Genomic DNA, 20,329 nt, shown 5'->3' with positions numbered 1-20,329 from the left:
GTTTCTGTTACATATTATACATAAATTAATAAATGTGTATTTAAATTAAATATTAACATAAGAATACACTGAAGTGAAGTTTCAATTTCCTAAAATTTTCAAACTAGAGACCTGAACATTTTTACATTTATAATGCTGCATATAAATATTCTCTGTAGAAAGTTTAATCCAATCTGGTTAAGAAATATAAGAATTACTAACGTTTTTGTAAATTTAAATGGCATTTTGGAAAATCGCTACTCTTTCCACAAATTTCAAAATTGTTATCTAAAATTTTGTCTGCCTTTGAGATTCTCATTACATGAAGAGAATTTGATGATATGAAGTACTTCTTTTATCCATATGTTTGGTAAATATTTCTACGGATAGGATCTCGGTTTTATAATTGGAATTTGTGAGACGATTGAGTTGCAAGAGAACCTTGACACATTATGATAAATTGTAATTTACAAGTTAGGCCTATTATGTTCGGAACAAGAGAAGGAAGAAAAATAATTTGAGTGTATGTACTGTAAATTCTGGAATCTTACCAAGAATAACGAAGTACAGCTTCCTTAAGTTTGGCAGAAACTTTTGTTTCACGCATTTTATCCTCAAACTCAGCTGAAGTTAGCATGAAAGGAAAAAGCTTAAAGTGTCGCTGCGCTCACAGAGATAGGATAGTTAGGGGTGAATAGAGTATTCGAAAAGTAGGACACACGTGAAACCTTATCAACAAAAACTTCCTTTAATTTAGGAAGAGTTCCGAGAAAAGACTAAAGCTTCGAACGAAGCCGAAGAAAAGTAATAACAGAACTTTACTGTAGAGTTTAAATTAGAACGTGTACTAGCATAATAAAGAGTGAGGTTCTGAGAATCAATCCAGCCTCACATAATAGCTGTGTTAAATCAGTAAGACCCTTGTCCATCTGTCCACTACAAACACATACACGCATATACAGTGTGTTAACAAATATGTGCGAAAATTTTGAGGAATGTGTAGAGGACTTAAAATCGAGCAAAAATGTTCAATTCGCAGGCGGAGAGTTTCTACATCGTTCACAGGAGTCGAATACACAAACAACTTCAAGTGTCCCCACAAGTAGAAGTCCAGTGAGTTGAGATCTGGTGAGCGTGGAGGCCAAGCATTTGTTCCACCTCGCCCTATCCATCGGCCAGGGAATGTTGCATTAAGTTGTCTACGTACATCCAGACTGAAATGTGTGCTAATTGAGCAACACTGTCGGACAATACGTGCTATGCCAGGAATTTGGGAGCAGGTCCAGACGTCAATGCGACGAACTGGTGCCTGTATTCAGACAGGAGGTGACATATTGAACAGTTCCTGTAAACAAATGTACACAAACTGAAACTAATACATCAGTTTTGTAGTTCAAAATAATCCTCCTTGTAACCCCTATAGAGCGGCAACCAGGCATTTCCGGACTCATGTTTATATAACTTTTTTTTTTTCTTCTCTACATATGAGAAAGCTTTACCTGAAGTTTTGCCCACTACTTTCGCTACACTCTTTATATATTATATTAAACACCCGAAAACAACTTTCCAAGTTCTTAAACTTACTTTATCATCATCATCATCATCATCATCCAATTCAAGCACTAGATCTATACTGGGTTGCAAGAAACCTGTTCCACAAATTGCTATTCTCTCGTTAAATAAATGACCTTTAAACTATTTCAGTCTTTAAAGTATAGGTCATTGCAAATGTGATATTTAACGAACTGTTAGCTATTCCATCTTCAAACGGAAAAATTCAAAGCGACAGAGCCATCGTAGCCGGCGCAAATAATTCCCTTATTATACGTGCGTGTCGCTATGTTAATATCACAGTCTACTATATACAGTTACGAAGCTTGAGTTTATGAGGGTACTAGGAACAATAGAATGTGCAGGTACTATTTCGCATTGTCTGTAATGAGGCGATAGTAGCGATCCTAGTGTTTAGCAACTATCTATGGATGCATATTTACTTCGTATTGAGCTTCGCGACTGTATATACTAGACTGTGGTAATATTGTGTTTTTGGATATTCATTGTTTTCAAACTTTGCAAGTAGAAGAACAGGCATTAAATACTGACCCAGGCCAACTTGCAACGATTCTTAGTACAGATTGATAGAGAAGTAACCCTTCCTGTTTCGGTACATCTCATTCAAGTGTCCACTAGGGCTTTGAATTTTCATATGGCTACAGTCTATGCACCAATAACTTTGGGAAAATTGCAAATTGAGAAGAAATCCTGTTTTACTGTTTGTACAGAATTTCCTTGAGGCATAGTAATGTATTGTTCTCTCATTCTTGCAATGCAGTCACACATCTTATTATTCTACAAACTGTAGATTTATAAACGTGAATATAATCCACTACCACATTCTGAAAGGCTAATATTGTGTAATAGCGCAAGACAAACAACAGCTGGTTACTTGCTGATATTGTATTACTGCGTGCGATTTGTTTTCCAATATGATGCCCTATTTCATGCAAGAGAGCTATGAATGTGTCTTTCGATAATCTAAATCAATATTATCGTATTCTTCTAGAGGATTCGATCTGTCTCTCAGTATTCTTGGTCTTGGTAGATGTTGTACCATATCAAACATAGGCCTAACCTCTACGTCAGAGGATTCTATAATAGTAATAAAATTGTTTTATTCACAAAACTTTTCATGGCAGTTACTTACTTAACCGGGCCTTTTGTTTTAAACACATTTACGTCTATATAACACTTTTAAGTTGCAACAAAATAATTTTTCATAATGGTTTTGTTACATTTATGGCTTAAAAGCCCTGTTAACTTAAAAATAAAGTGGTGTTCAAAATAAAGGTTTCGTTTAGAGAAATATAAGAGTGAAAATCGCAAGTTTCTACGACTTTCCGTTCTCTTAAAACTGCGTGCATAATGATACACCGGCTGTAGTCGTGACGTCACAACTCCAGGTAGTTCAATGCGATTCTTAGAGCTTCACTCAATAGCGTTTCGTACGGTGAAGCAACTAGTGTCTTATTATTTTATATATACGTTTGTGTGCTATTCTATCGGAAATGCCTCATTGTCTTGTTTTTGGGTGTTCAAATATTACGAACACATGAATAAGTATTCATGTATTTCCTAACCGCCAAAGATCACCGATTAGATTCAAAGCGTGGGTGAATCGAATAAATCGGTGTAATTTCGAACTCACCCGGAATTCTGTCGTTTATTCTGAACACTTCACACCAGAAGATTTTGAAATTACATCTCGGCTTTGAAATGAACTTCTGCCTATCAAAATAAGTAGATCAGTTTAAAAAAAAGTGTAATTCCTTCTTTGAAATTGAAACCGGATGAAATTAATGGACCTCATCAATGCCAGAGAAAGACTGGTGCATATGTAAGGAAGAAGATTATAAAGCAAGCAATAGACTGGTCATTTACAAGTTCATGCCGCGAACTTTGTGAGACGGTGAACGAAGAAGCAGGGACCAACAAGTGATGATGCCAATTTAAACACACATACAAATTGCAATGAATTAGGTGTGCAGTGTGGGCTGGGGAGTGAAATTTTAGGAGTATTTCAAACTGTGAAAGTGAGGAAGTAAATGATATGGATGTATCGTTCTGTGAAACAATTACAGTAGTAGCAGTAGTGACGAGTGCACTGACTCCATAGGAGAAGAGGTTTTACCGAAATATAACAATTTAAAAATAGACAAGAGTGCTATATTTTTTATTGTGTAGGAATATTTACTCTCTCTATTCGACCTTTGTCCAATAAAAATTTCGATGTGTATATTGATAAAAATTTATCAGTTAAAACTTTGAATTGTTTTAAAAAATGCAGGTTGTAATAGTTTTTGAAATTGATTACTTTTTTCTCATCGAGTTATCACTAACATTGAAACAATTATAAATGACCAAGAATAAGTTTATTGGAGGTAAAGTTATTAAAAGTTTATAAACGGTAGGAACAATTTAATGGTTAAAAAATGTTAAAATTAAGATAATTTTTTAATGTTCTGAGTGTTGGTTGCAAAATATAATAAATTGTGGTGATTTTTTTAAAATTAAGAACAATTTCTAATTAATAATAATTCGAAATTTCCCTTCTATCGGTAGTTTGAAAGTTTCTCTACTCATTGTCAGGTCGGGTATTCACGACGAATTTCGTTTATTACCCATGAAGGTATGACTTTTTTGTTTCTCTTCCGAGGGGATTCCAAGAATTAATTCAGTAAACAAATTGTTTGTAAGCTACATAGCGTATGTTCCTGTTATTTACCTCCCGTAACTCTTCCCTTTCAAAATTAAGACTCCGTCCTCACCATCATAACATGCCTAGCAGTATTCAACGTGTCTCTGTTTAGTACAACAGCGTGAAATGCATTATGAAAATTATGTACTCATAATACTCGTACACTCAGCACTTTCCTTTACATACCTTACCATTGCACTTCCACAGCAACAGAAACACTCTTGATGAGTTGCTAAAGAAACACCAGTCCGGTCTGTATTCTCACTGCTTTCTTTCCATATTCTTACAATTTTATCTTTCCTGGGCTCAAATTGATATGGCCTGATTCCAGCCGTGATTCGTGTAAAGAACTATTTCATGTAAGACATGACACCAGACACCAGAAATTTACACTAATAATAGAAAGAGACTGATGCAGGAAGAAGCTTACAATTACCGTTTGCTGCTACTCAGGGCCTGGCATACTCTGCATAGTGGATTTGTGACGTCACTTCTGTAACTCCGGGGTTTTAACTGTGGATTGTCGCTGTACTATTAATAGAACGACGCTCGGGTTTTCACAGAAACTAATCCATACACCTACTCTGTTAGAATCATTTTCTACCTAAAAGTGCATTTTTTTAAGTTGACAAGGCCTTTAAGAGTAACTATTTTAATACTTTAATTAATAATAATTCAGTTTAAGTAATGAATAGTTTGCAACGCTGTTACAAGATGCGTGCTACACCCTAAGCCTGAGTACCGTGGGGACAGAGTGTAATGGCAGTCTCCTCATCACTGCCATCAATGCTGCAGGGAAGATTGTTTCCGTCTAGTGGCAAGTGCTACTGAATTCACTGCCATGTAGCAGTTTTTTTCTAAAACCAGTGGCTGCTGATTAACTGAGGCAAGTGAGGCCAGGTCTGAGTCAGTTGGCTTAACTGAAATGAAATTTTGTGTTTTTATATAATATTCTGTATTAGTCATTTGAATTAAGCATATATTGCTGCAGAAGTATTTGAAAACTTTGTGATGTATATAGACCTGTTTTGCAGTAAAAATTTGTTCCTGCGGCCAGAATCGCTCGTGTCGAGTCTGACTTCTGCATTTCATATGTTTTCGCGGGCTTTGTGGTTGAAATTGAAACGTTGTACCTGAAAAACAATTCGTCTGGCCTCGTGGCCTGGTCAGCTTTCCCTCCTCCCATCCATGGACTGGTCTCAAGGGTGGAATGGATTGGGTATAGCAGTGATGACTTGTCTTCCTAAATAGACCATAAATAACATAAAAATTTCCGATTTTTAGCAGGCAGAGACCCACATTGTTCTCACCCGTTATGTCTTAGTTTATGACTTAAGCGAGAGTGTTGTACTATTGTATTTCATAGTACAGTAGTGAGTGTGGTTCAATGTTTTTATGTTTTATAAACAGAAATAGATGCGAGGAATAATGATGATGTATTTAATCCATTGTTAGAGTGTCCTTTTTCGAGAAGAAATTATATTGAAAGAAAGTAAGTTTTAAATAAAGATATAGCTTACCGAGATACCTACAGCATCGCTGACAATTTCCTTGACAGGTAATCTTAAAATGCGAGTTTCTATTGCATCCTGATAAGGGCAACATAAATGGTTAAGTAGTAATGTGGTGCAAAACAAATTTAAATAAAAATAAACCTTGTTTGTTGCTGTTGAAGGAAAAAGATAAAAAGGAAAGAAAGGAAGAATACTGCTAGAAAAAAATCGATTTCGTAATAAATAAAAAAAGAACACATAATGGCGAAGGAAGATCCTATTCCTCTTATCTTAAGGAATTAGTGTGTGAAGTTACTGTTATTGAACACCTTCCACCCTGCTTGAATTTTCGTACCACCATTCACAGAAGAGATGCAGCTCTTTGCTTGTTTCATTCTCTTCAACTGAAACAACCCAGAACTCACCACGTGGAGGTGGCTGCATGTCGAGTCCCGCCCTGCCCATCCCAACCTCCCTACCATGTGGGCAAGTGCATTCCATTATTCCTTCTTTGTCATTTTCAATTAATGTTCGACTTGAATCAGTATTTAGGTTTCCATTTCATATCTTTTTTGTCTCAATTTATGAAAGTCACATGATTAAGGTACTATAATCAATCACTGCATGTCAGTACAACGAAAAATATGAAGAAATGCTTGATGTCATGCTTTTAGTCTGCCATATATTTGTTTCCCTTCTGTAGGACCGTGCATATAAATGTATACACTATAGTTAAGTGTAAGGTAACTTTCGGTACGATGGACAATATTTTTTTACGTGAATTTAGGTAAGTTTCATTTCTTTTATTACTGATCCAGGTTGTCGTACTGTACAAGATGGTCCTAATCACAATACCATCAGGAGCTACTTTCATAGTATGTTATATTGAGACGATGAAGATGTTTTCCATGTAGTTCACACTATTTGTCATTATGAATAAAACGACTAAGTCTCTCCTTGTTTTACAACAATCTTTAATCCAGATTTCACTTGTTCTCTTTGATAAGTCACATTTCCGTTGAACATTATAGCAGTTCAGTCCAAATTCAGAATTAGTTACACGTTTAATAACTTCTTGTGAGTTTTCTGTTTCAGCAGAAGAATCGTAATTTTCGATTGCAAGTATAAAATTTCGAACAATTCTTCAATGTTAGATATTCTAACTTTCTTAATGATACAAATGATATTGATTTTAAAAAAGTAATATTCTTAAATCCATAGGCATTTTACATAATCATTTATATAGGTAATGTTTAATTTTTAAACTTTATAAATTGCATATTGTAGGCTACTATGATTACCACCTATTGTATTGATATATTCCATATTTGTCTCCATTCCATATATGTATTTTTCTGGCATTGTTTTCCGGACCTATATGATCATCTGTTATGGTAGACGGATGTATTAATAATTATTATTTATATCTAAAATTCCTGCATTCTTGTAGCATAAAAGATTATTGATTATTGCAGACAATAGTAAAATTTATTGTAATTTTAGAAATTACGATTATGTCCTTTATTACGGTGTTGCAATATCAAAGTTCAAAGTTTGCATTGCGATGGTGTAGGTCAATAAATGATCAACTGTTTAATATTTCAAGTTGTATACACTGTGAATTGTATGTCTCTGTTGGGTACAATTTTAGTTCTGTTTCTTATTCCAATTTCCGTTATTACGTCCATATATTTCTTCAGTAAAATAAGTGTTCTCGAATACAAGATTAATACATTTGTATAACATGTAATGAGATTTCTTGAAGTCATTCCTCAAAATTTAGGTAAACAAATTTTTTTGTTACAAAATTGCAGTGACAGTGACTATTCAGTGAATACTCGATGAAATAATTTAGAGAGCGGAATTGTAAACCATTATCTGAAGTTAACTCTGCAGTTTACTATTACTCGTCCATGTGAAAACAAAAGCATTACACTCTTTCCTTTATCGATCGTACAGTCGTATCCAAAGAAACTAGACACTATAAAAGAGTCAGTTTAATTTATTAACAGCTTACCATCAAGTACATATTGTAAACTTAAATAGTACATACTTCAACTGAAGTATTGTAGCTAATGTAGATGTAAATGTAACGCATTCGCAGTAGGTACCAACCACTTTCACTATAACGATTGCTATCGATCAACATATTTGAAGAGAATTATACCAGGTGTCCCATCTGCGCCGTTTTGAAAACGGTTATAGAAAACCTATCAACAAGAGAGCACAAAGGACTTTCTAAATTTCAGGGACAATGCTTTCATTAAATCAATGTGATAGCGATTGTTGCTGGTTTAGATCCATGGCTAAATATACCGAAAAAGAATTGTAGTTTGTAATTATTATTATTATTATTATTATTATTATTATTATTATTATTATTATTAATGTTATTATTATGTTTATTATTATAATCATCATTATTATTATTATTGTTATTATTATCATTATTATTATTATTATTATTATTATTATTATTATTATTATTATTATTATTTATTAACATCACTTTCAAGCTACTGCCGGTAAAGCCTTCGAGTTGCAGTTGCATTTTGCTTTGTTTCACCGTAGAGCAGAACAAAGTCAGTGTCCTCATCATTCGTAAACGCACCAGGATCTTCGTTTTTATCATTTATTAGTAACAAAACAGGAACAAAGTAAATGGACCGGGCTCATAATCCTGTTACTAGTTGTACTTGACATTTCAACCAGTAGGACAGTCGAGTCAATCCGTTCCCTAAGCCTCAGAACTAGGCAGCTATTTAGCGTTTTATGTACGAAAGGAAGTCACGTTCAACAAAAGAGGACGCAGATGGTAGCTATGCTCTACATTAGGGTTGCAGTAAACAATGGTGTCTGTACAAATGAAAATAGCCGAAATTTAAATGAAGTGATCACTTAAATAGTGCTTACACTGCAAGGAACTTCTTTGAATGTCGAAAAATGTGGTAGATGCGTAAGAATAACATGAAATATCACTGATTATTTTTCATGACGAAATCGTCGTGTCACAAAGTGGATGGCCATTGTATGTTTTAATTTCAAATAAGAATTGATTTATTCTTGATAAAAATTGTGTCGTGTGTATCATTTTGGGGTAAATTGACTGGGCAACAAAATATTCAGCTGACGCTTCATAAACCGAAGATTCCTTATAATAATTATTTTTAAGGAGCTATTACTATTAAACTGTTACAGAAAATAAACGACACATTTTTTTTAAGAATTTGAAATATAATTTATTTCACTTCAATGTAATTAGTGTCAGCGAGATGATATTTGGCGAAGTTGATTCTGAGATTTGTCATTTTATTACCTGACAATCGTTTTATAGTTAGTATAAACCTCTGGAAAATAGTAAACAGATAATCAACTCAAGTGGTAATCGAACCCACGCCTGAGCACACCTCCGATTTTCAAATTTAGTTTATCAAAACATTCAATTAATATGATGTAATTTTTGTTACTTACATAATCTTACTTCATGAGCTGCGTAATATTAATATGAATTGGCGATATCTGATTATCACAGTTACACGTCCAGTAAAAGCTCTCTGCACTTTTGTCCACTCAGTAATCACTGTAGTAAAGTCAACTTCAACTTGAAGAACTTAGAACAGATGCAGCCCAGTACCTTTGCTGCCACAACTTGAAATGTTTACAATTTTAATAAAGGAAACGTGCAGTGGAATAAAAATATCTCATAAAGATCCAGATATTGAAAAGACTACAATTTATTTTTAAATCGACAAAACTGATTGTGTAATGATACATTACTGGATTGTAGAAATTTAAAATTAATATAGGGCAGATCAGATAAGATCAGATCAGACACTAAGGTTTTGGTGCAAAAATAAGGTTCAGATTAAAATAAAGGGTGTATTTAATGTACGTAAATTATTAGATATCACGAAGTTACATGTCAGCATTTTACCACAAATAAATTTATACAGAAGTTACAAACAAGCAATACATAAAAACAAACAAATAGAAAAAAAGACAGATATAGAAATGAAGCTCAGATTAAGAGTAGGGGAAGGCCAGAAATCTGCGATAACTAAGGATTTGGATATTAAAATTGCAAAGGATGCGATAAAAGAAATGTAGGGATGTGATCAAGAAATGCAACTAAAGTGGAACTGTATAAAGATCGATAAGTTTGAGAGAGAGAGAGAGAGAGAGAGAGAGAGAGAGAGAGGAAGTGTAGAATCAAATGAATAGAGAAAAAATATAAGTAGGCCTATTTATTGGAAGTGAGAATAATGAGAAAGAAAACTTATGTGTAGGTGGAGTAGTGAAAAACTGAAAATGAGCGCAAATAGCAAGAGTGAATAATAATAGCGAAAAAGTGTTAAGAGAATTGAATAAGTGACAACAAGAAAGTGGTGCTAAAATTTGAACTTTGTAACAGTAAAATAATATAAAAGAAAAATAGGAGAAAAGGTCAATGAAAAAAATAGGGTAAATGACACAATATGATAATGTATAGACAAAGTGAAATTAAGATTTTAGTGAATATTAGAGAAAAAGGGTGGTTGAAAGAAGTAGCCTATGTATTATCTCTGGTCCTGGTCCTGGTCCTTGTCCGGGTCCGGGTCCTGGTCCTGGTCCTGGTCCGGGTCCTGGTCCTGGTCCGAGTCCTGGTCCTGGTCCTGGTCCGGGTCCTGGTCCTGGTCCTGGTCCTGGTCCCGGTCCAGGTCCTGGTCCTGGTCCGGGTCCGGATCCTGGTTCTGGTCCTGGTCCTGGTCCTGGTCCTGGTCCTGGTCCGGGTCCTGGTCCTGGTCCTGGTCCGGGTCCTGGTCCTGGTCCCGGTCCGGGTCCTGGTCCTGGTCCTGGTCCTGGTCCTGGTCCTGGTCCGGGTCCTGGTCCTGGTCCTGGTCCGGGTCCTGGTCCTGGTTCTGGTCCTGCTTCTGGTCCTGGTCCTGGTCCTGGTCCGGATCCTGGTCCTGGTCCTGGTCCGGGTCCGGATCCTGGTTCTGGTCCTGGTCCTGGTCCGGGTCCGTGTCCTGGTCCGAGTCCTGGTCCTGGTCCTGGTCCGGATCCTGGTCCTGGTCCTGGTCCTGGTCCCGGTCCGGGTCCTGGTCCTGGTCCTGGTCCGGGTCCGGATCCTGGTTCTGGTCCTGGCCCTGGTCCTGGTCCTGGTCCTGGTCCTGGTCCGGGTCCTGGTCCTGATCCTGGTCCTGGTCCCGGTCCGGGTCCTGGTCCTGGTCCTGGCCCCGGTCCGGGTCCTGGTCCTGGTCCTGGCCCTGGTCCTGGTCCTGGTCCGGGTCCTGGTCCTGGTCCTGGTCCGGGTCCTGGTCCTGGTTCTGGTCCTGGTCCTGGTCCGGGTCCTGGTCCGGGTCCTGGTCCTGGTCCGGGTCCGGATCCTGGTTCTGGTCCTGGTCCTGGTCCTGGTCCGGGTCCGGGTCCTGGTCCTGGTCCTGGTCCGGGTCCTGGTCCTGGTCCTGGTCCTGGTTCTGGTCCTGGTCCTGGTCCTGGTCCTGGTCCTGGATACAGCAGTTTTCCTTTGTTCAAACATATTAAATTGCCCTTTCATATCATTTTTGTTGTATTTCTTTCTACGTTTTACCCTGATTACCTGTAATTTGTAAGTACGTTTCATGCAGTTTTTATTTCTTCCACCAGACAGTATTGTTATACCATAAAGAAATTTAAAGAAAAAAAAAGTGTCTTGTGGAATGAGAAAAACGCTAAGAAAATAACATCCCAAGATAATACTGCTACATAATCAGTGCATTGATAAGCATATATTTTTCACGAAGAAGTATACAATGGTAATACTTATCATTTAAAATTATTTGGACCACAAAAAGCAGCAAATATTCTTCATTTAACAAAGGAAATCGGATGTTGTATTCACTCACAAATTCAAAGCTACAAATCTCTTGAAGTAATTTCCAAAAGAACCGCTCATGTTATTGCAAGAGCGCAGTGAACAAAATCTATTTTATAGTACAACTTCTGTCACTTATATATGTCACCAAAGTTACACTTATTTCTAGTTTAATTTCATGGTAAATTTAAAAATAAATACCAGGAAATTATCCGTGTATCGAAATTAGCCGAGTTTTCCCTATTGATTAGGAATTATATAGCAATAAGTTTTTCGAGAAATAATACTAAGAGATTAATTATCAAGGAAGTACAGTAATTTAGAGTAAGGTAAATAAAAATTACAAATTTTACTGAATAGAAGCTTGTGTGGAATTGAGGGCAATTTTAGCTACAGAACTACGACGGCAAGAGAAGGTAATAGCAGAATGCAGTTAATTCTCAGTTAGCAAGATGCAGTGTTCACAACAGTAATTCAGAAAACGGGAAACTTCTATAACACTATGATATGCCAAAGCATTTAATATTATCTGGAAAATGAAATTATGATTTAACAACATTCAAACATTATACTAATTTTATAATATTATAAAACTATTTTATCTTCCTGTATTTAAGGTGCGATTACAATTGTAGCTGTAGATTTAATTTTTCTAGAATTTGTCTTTATTAAATTGGTCTTTTCAAAATTATTTCACACATATGTACAGTACATATGCACTCATGTAGGCCTAATGGATACGAATAGGAAACTACATTGTGTAGCTGATAATAATTTATTTAACTATTCTAATGTTGTTATGTTAATGCCGATTATTGTATATTATTTCAGGCACCTACCATCTGCCCAAAGCCATTTCGTATGTTTTTTTTTTATTTATGTAGTAAATTTTAGACGTATAATGAAATAAATTGCAAGAAAACTCAATATTTTGTGTACAATGTAAATTTAATATCGGTAACATTAAGTAACATCCAGTGTTATACTTAAAATATTGGTACAGTAACCATTTAGATTATATAAACGCAAATAATTTATTTTTATTAGCGTTTCTCGAAAGGATACATGCTTCAGTTGCCTTTGATATAACATTGTTAGTCCGAAATTACATTTATGACTATTAATCGCTCTTTAATTGTTCCCTTTAATTTACATTTCCAAAAAAAAAAAAAAAAAAAAAAGAACATTACAAAGAGATTTATCAACTTACTTTAAATGATTTTTAATCCAAATAGGCCTAATATTCAAAGAAAATTCTGGACGCTGTTTTCTTCTCATAATTATGTAAATAATTTATATTTAACTATATATCTAATTGTTTTTGTAACGGCTGCTCAGAGTTCGCTGTGGTGCTCCATGGATGGGTAATTTTTTAAAACATTGATCTGCGAGTATTGCATGATATTTCGTAAATTATAAAATACTACGGAACTCATGTTCAATAAAAATGATTTGTAAGTTTTCTGAAACTAGTTATGATAGTAAAGGGAAGTTGACAGAGTCCCTTTTCTTTATTCTTTGTAACTTATTTAATTTGCAAAAATAAACTGTACGAACTGTATGCTTTCAACGGTTTCACTACATCTAATACAGTTACTTAACCTTTATTTTAAAAAACATCTTTGTAGAGTGGAATAGATTGTACAACTAATTTCATCTTCGGAATATGTATGATAAGAACTTCCTTGTGTTAAATATTAACGTACCTTGTTAACATGTTTCGACCTATTTTCAGTAATCTTCGGAACTGGTCGTTGTTGGTCTTGGCGCCTCTTGTTTCCTGTGTTGGTGCGTTCGCAGTGTAGAGTCAAAGAGTGTATGTGTTTTGAAATTGAGTTGTGTGTTGACTCTACACTACGAACGCACCAACACAGGAAACAAGAGGCGCCAAGACCAACAACGACCAGTTCCGAAGATTACTGAAAATAGGTCGAAACATGTTAACAAGGTACGTTAATATTTAACACAAAGTTCTTATCATACATATTCCGAAGTGATACAGTGTTAAAAGTTGTGTAATCAAGATGTATAACTAATTTCAGTTGGCTCTAAATACATTGATACAAATGGTGCGAACTTGAGAAAGAGCCTAAACTATGTTTTTCCTTGGTATCACTAAATTTAAATGTACTTATTATCTGTTTCTATGTAGAACGGGAACATTGGGATATTTTCTTAGAAATCGTCCTTTTACTTTTCAAAAATCCCTGTTTTTCAGAGTCATTCATTAAAATCCTTTGCTCTAATATAAATTTCAGTGGTGTAATTTGAGCGAGCTAATCTAGAGAACTGAAATGTGAGGATTCGATCGTTAAGTGTAACTGAAGTGGAGCTGAGGAAAAGATCTAGGAATAATTAGTTAAGTGTTAAGGAGAAGACGCATAGAATAAACCAGTGAAAGGGAAATTAGTAAAGAGAGTTAAAATAAGTCATAAATGGTAAATAACCAACACTGAGTGTTTTATGTAGTACAGAGAGGAAGAATCTGGGAAGTGCAGTAGACAATAAATGAAAGTGAGTGCAAGTAGGGAGAAGATATACCAATGAAACAGAAAGAGATATAAGTGAATTGAAGAAGACTACTAAGGAAGTTACTACAAACATTCGAATTTTGTAACATTGAATGAATGCAAGAGTAAAATTCTGAGAAAATGTCAGTGAAAAATAGGGAAAATAATGTAGTACAGTAAAACGTAGAATATAGATACGTAAAAATTAGTGAATTTTAGTCAGAGATAAATATGCTTGAAGATAAAAAATTAGGGATAATAGTAATAGAAGATAGCAATGACAGTAGAAGAGGATTAGTTGGATTGTAGCCGAGAGTGTTTCTAAACAAGAATAATGTACACAAGTATTGCATAGTTATCAGGAATAGGATAGACAGAAGATAAAGAGTATTACAACTACTACTGCTGCTGCTGCTACTACTACTATTGCAACTACTACTGCTATTGCTGCTAATATAAATTGTTGTTTTCTATTTGTTTTTACAATGAAACGACTTAAGAGCCATAATCAGATAGTTCACCCTTTTCAATGTACCAAAATAAAAAGAAAATAATTGTTATTAAAATGAATTTTGCTGCACTCATCTCAAAGTTTAAGTGTGCTGTGATTTCCGAAAACGGTTAACAGCTACTCACTAACGTGTGCTTAATAGTAATATATTTTTTAATTTCTGTAGTGACTCTTGTCTTCGTCTCCCTCTGGAACTGAATTGATATTCTCACTGAATCAGTTATACTGGCTTAAATATTTAATACTGGGTTGCAAGGGACAGTGAAGTGCATTCCATAACCTCTCCTATCCAAAACCCAACCTCAACCTGCTCGTGGTGCAACCTGCTTTTACAGATGAGGCTCTGGGGACCGAGTATTAGCGGTATAACCACACCATCAGGAATAGAGGAAATGCTATTTCATCTCTTACGCTGGCCTGCCACTGCGTAGAAATGTTTCACAAGTGGTACTTGTGAGAAAGGTCGGTGGACTCTAAAACTCCTCCCGGCCAGGTCCGATGGACCCATTAACCAACGACAGGTGTGGCCTTCCAGTCATACTGGGGGTTTACGTGAGTGGGTGATGTAACCACCATTACAAACAAAAAATTGGTGCCCACTTAAAAAACGGTTACACTTATGCTAAACTGTGAAGTTCTACCTGATGGATCCACCACAGAGAAATATTGGAGAGCAAGAACGCTAATGGCTTCGTTGCCAAAGCCCGGCATTAGATAACAACAACAACATATTTAATACTTTAATTTAGACGTGTAGTTGCAAAATCAGATACATCACTTTTTTTCCGAAATGAGTTAATGTTGTATTTCATATCTTCATATGATTCTACAACTGTTATAGCACTGTTATGCTCCAAAGCCAGATACATAACATGGATTTGTATAATGAAAAAGAGAATTGGTTGCAAATCCTTAGTTCCTTGCAAACGTTTTTCCTTCGTACTGAAAAATTATGTTTTGATTTTGCAACTATACGCCTCAATTCACTAATGGAACGGGTTTCATAATCTTCACATAACCGATACACACTCTTACCCACCCATGCACACGACAGACACAAGCTGTCACTGGCCTTCATAGATTATTTCCGATACATGTAAATCTTATTTTAAGGGGAAATGTTGTATAAATTGAATTCTTACCTATTTTATGATAATTTCTTCATTTTTGTATATATAAATATCATTGCTGCAACAATTTAAATTTGAGATTACTTACTTATGACTTTTAAGGAACCCAGAGATTCATGGCCGCCGTCACATACGCTCATCATCGGCCTCTATCCTCATCAAGATAATCCAATTTCTACCATCATACCCCACATCACTCAAGTCCATTTTAATATTATCCTCTAATCTATGTCTCGGCCTTCCCAAAGGTCTATTTCTCTCAAGCCTCTCAACTAACAATCTATATTCATTTTGGAGTCGCCCATTTGAGTTTAGTAAAAATAATTGGGGCAGAAATGTTGGGGGGGGGGGAGTATCAAGGCACTGTAGGTCACGATAGTGAATATATCTGAGCCATTTTTAAGATAAGTTCAAAACCTCTTTGTCATTTTACTCCTAAAAGAACATTCTTTAAAATGGTTGTATCATAAATTTGATATTCGTTTTCAAAATGTGAAAATAAAGAATACATCTTAAGAATCAATTTTGGAGATACCATTAGAGAAACATGCGAGGATATTATTTTATCAAATGCAACAAAATAACAAATCTCTGTTACACAGAAAGTTTCCTAATTATCTAAGAATGTGTGTTTCAAATAAAATCCATGTATTAATAGTTCGAAGATATAAAAATATTCACTCTTTGTATGAGAATAAAGCAAAAAATTAAAGTTACCAGAAATTGCAATTAAAATTTAGTGTAATTTAAAAACTCTGTGCTTTAAAAATGACAGCCTAAAGGGTTATATAAATGTGCATTAAATTTTGTGCGATGAAATTTTGAAATTTCAAAGATTATTTTAAACAAAGAATTTTTCTTTTTAAAAATTCACTCGTTTTCCACCACATTTTAACCATTCTTGTTCTTTGAAAACCCTATGCATCATAGTTTTAAAGATAGCGCTGCAGTAGTTGACAAGGGCATATATCCTCATTAAATGTCATGCCATATATATTTCTCACATATTAAAGTGTATTTTACAGCAAAAACATTATTTTTCATTCAATGGTTTTCCACCATATTAAAGCCATCCTCCCTCCTCAACATCGCAAGTAGCATTTGCAATGAATTTTCCTATTGCTTTTCTTTTTGTATTAAAGTTTTATTTTCTCATTGCTTATCTATTTTTATTTAATTAACATTAAGCAGGAATCTGAATGTTTATAGAATAATCCATTAACTGTACGTAAAAAAAAGAAAATATGACGCCCGAAGTTAATTTCACCTCTGTCCATTTCAAGTGGTGGATAGTGGTGAGAGATGCTGGGAAATATACGAATATATTCCCGCATTATTGGCAATTAGTTCGGTTTGGTTAAGTGGTCATAATTTCACCTTAAAACATTAGCGATGAAAGAGTAATGGAACAGAGGAAAAATTCTCTCCGGCGCCGGGTTTTCAGCTCTTGTGGATAAAGCATCAGCACATAGAGCTGAAAACCCGGGTTCAAATCCAGGCGCCGGAGAGAATTTTTCTCCATTCCTTTACTCTTTCATCGTATTATGATGCAGAATATCTGCATGGAAATATCATATGTACTTCGGTACATTAGAATAATATATATGATATGCGTAAATCACTTCGTGATTTAAGACGGCGATTATTCCGTCGGATCCCTACCAACTAGTCACTCATAACGAGTGCACCTCAGCACATGTGTGGACTTCAGTCCTACGTTCATAGACGTCTATGACGTAGTGCAGAGGGCGGCCACTAGAGGGAACCCAAGAGTTGGAACTTAAACTGAGACGATTCTGTCCAACGCCGGGTTGGGTATCCGGTGTGGCTTAGCGGATAAAGCATCAGCACATAGAGCTGAAAACCCGGGTTCAAATCCCGGCGCCGGAGAGAATCTTTCTCCGTTCCATTACTCTTTCATCGTATGATGACGCAGAATATCTGCATGGAAATATCATATGTACTTCGGTACATTAAAATAATATATATTAAAACACTGAGTTTAGAAAAAAATATTTCAAAATTTTTACCATGTTTCCTTATTAAACTGAAAGCTAGGATGGAGTTTTTAATGTTGCTGTTGTTTTCTAATACCAGGCGTTTGACAATAAAATCACTTGACTTCCTGCACTCCAATATTTTTCAAAGATATTGTCATGGTCAGCCACTGAAGCACAGATTTTGAGGGAGTTGTTAATGTAGTTTCAGACAAAATATCACATAATTTTAAAAACTGCTAGCCATTCATAATTACTAACTACATTCAAGAAAACAAAGCAAATGTATGAACTTACCTTACAGTAAGTCCATTGCCATCCAAACATTAATTTCAGTGCACTCTAGTGACAGCAAGAGAAAAAAGGATTTCTTAGGACTGAGGTTAAAAAAAAAGAACTAAGAAAAAACGTAAATCTCTTTCCTATTGTATGGCCATAAAGATATAATTAATTCATAATGTACAGGTCCAAACGTTTCTAAGCGTGATTTGCCTATCAGGAAACAAAATATTTAAATGGAAAATGCGACCACAAGTGTCTATTTATCGCTATATTGAGTGGAACCAAGGGACGGAGCGTGATATTCAGACATATTGTTAGAACATAAAGAAACAGGTCGCCAAATAAAATGAAAGGTTTGATGATAGGTAACATTAAGGAGTATATATAAATTACTATTACTCTAACAGAAGCTTTACTATGAACAAGTGGAGAGAGAAACATGGGAACACTCGGAGGGCAATCTATCTGAAAATGGCTCTTAGAAGTACAATATTTATACTACTTACGCCTGAAACGACAACAAAGAAAACAAAATATATACCTTAAACAAGACCAACACGTCGTTGTTGTTTCCTCATCTTCATCTTCCGTTGCTAAGTGCTCCAATGATGGTCCAGGCATGGAACCTGGCAAGGATTCAGGCATGGGATCTTCCATCGATGATGCTAGCAGAGGAGTTATCAAGGGATCTCGCATAGGCGCTGGTAAAGGATTTTGGATGGGATCTAGCATGGGCGTTAACAAGGCATTTGACATGGGATCTAGCTTGGTTTCTGGCATGGGAACTGGCAAGGAATCTTGTATCGGAGTTGGCATGGGTGTTACCATTGGAGCTAATATTGGTAATGGCAAGGAATCTGACATGGAAGCAGGCATGGAATCTAATATGGGTGCTGCTATGGGATGTTGCTTGGTTGGTGACATGGGAGCCGGCACGGGATATGGCCTGGGTGATGGCAAGGCATCTGACATGGGTGATGACAAGGAATCTTGCATGAAAGTAAGCATGGAAAATGATGTGGATGATGGTATGCGATCTGGCTTAGTTGGTGGTATAGGAGATGGCATGGGTTCTGGCAAAGCATCTCGCATGAGTGATGGCAAGGAATCCGGCATGGAAGCAGGCATGGGATCTGGTATGGGGTCTGGCTTGGTTGGTGGCATGGAATCTGACAAGGCATCTAGCATGGGTGATGGCAAGGAATCCGGCATGGGATCTGGTATGGGGTCTGGCTTGGTTGGTGGCATGGAATCTGACAAGGCATCTAGCATGGGTGATGCCAAGAAATCCGGCATGGAAGCAGGCATGGGATCCGGTATGGTGTCTGGCTTAGTTGGTGGCATGGAATCTGACAAGGCATCTAGCATGGGTGATGGCAAGGAATCCGGCATGGAAGTAGGCAAGGAATCTGGTATGGGGTCTGGCTTGGTTGGCGAGATGGAATCTGACAAGGCATCTATCATGGGTGATGGCAAGGAATCCGACATGGGAGCCGGCATGGCATCAGACACTGGAGCTAGCATGAGTTCTCGCAAGGAATCTGGAATGGGAGCTTGTATAGGATCTGGCAGGGGTGCTGTTATTGAACCTGATATAGGTGTTGCCATTGGAGCTGGAATGGGGTATGGCAAGGAATCTGACATGGGATCTAATATAGGTGCTTGTATGGGGTCTGGCTTGGTTGGTGGCATGGAAGCTGGCATAGGGACTTCTATGGGTACTGGCATGGGATCTGAATAGGTTGCTGACAAGGAATTCGCCATGGAATCAGACATGGGAACCAGCATGGGGTCTAGCATGGATCCTGGCATAGGCGCTGACATGGAATCTTGCACTGGTAGTGGTATTGGATCTGGCATGGGAGCTGTCATGGGTCCTGGCATATCATCGGGAATGGCTGCTGGTCTGGGTACTGGCACGGGATCTGGCAAGGATGATGTCACAGAAGTTGGCATAGGTGCCGGCGTGTAATATGTCTCGTCATCTAGTACGGGACGTGGCCCAAAAAATATATATCTTAAACAAGACCACCAGGCATTCCTTCTTCGGTGCCTACCTTCTGCTGGCATGGGTAATGGCATGGGACCTGGCATAGGCGCTGACATGGAATCTTGCACTGGTAGTGGTATTGGATCTGGCATGGGAGCTGTCATGGGTCCTGGCATATCATCTGGAATTGGTGCTGGTCTGGGTACTGGCATGGGATCTGGCAAGGATGCTGTCACAGAAGTTGGCATAGGTGCCGGCGTGTAATATGTCTCGTCATCTAGTACGGGACGTGGCCCAAAAAATATATATCTTAAACAAGACCACCAGGCATTCCTTCTTCGGTGCCTAT

General features: G+C 36.7%; 1 non-coding gene across 1 annotated transcript; it reads left to right on the top strand.

The window, feature by feature from the left end:
- Positions 1 to 17,529: 17,529 nt before the first annotated feature.
- On the top strand, positions 17,530 to 17,601 carry TRNAY-AUA (transfer RNA tyrosine (anticodon AUA)). The gene has a single exon. It is a non-coding gene; the product is annotated as a tRNA-Tyr (tRNA).
- Positions 17,602 to 20,329: the final 2,728 nt, after the last annotated feature.

The sequence above is a fragment of the Periplaneta americana genome, chromosome 5, assembly GCF_040183065.1.
Source record: "Periplaneta americana isolate PAMFEO1 chromosome 5, P.americana_PAMFEO1_priV1, whole genome shotgun sequence".
Taxonomy (NCBI): domain Eukaryota; kingdom Metazoa; phylum Arthropoda; class Insecta; order Blattodea; family Blattidae; genus Periplaneta; species Periplaneta americana.
Note: the sequence above shows the minus strand (reverse complement) of the source record. Positions and strands in the feature narration are given on the sequence as shown.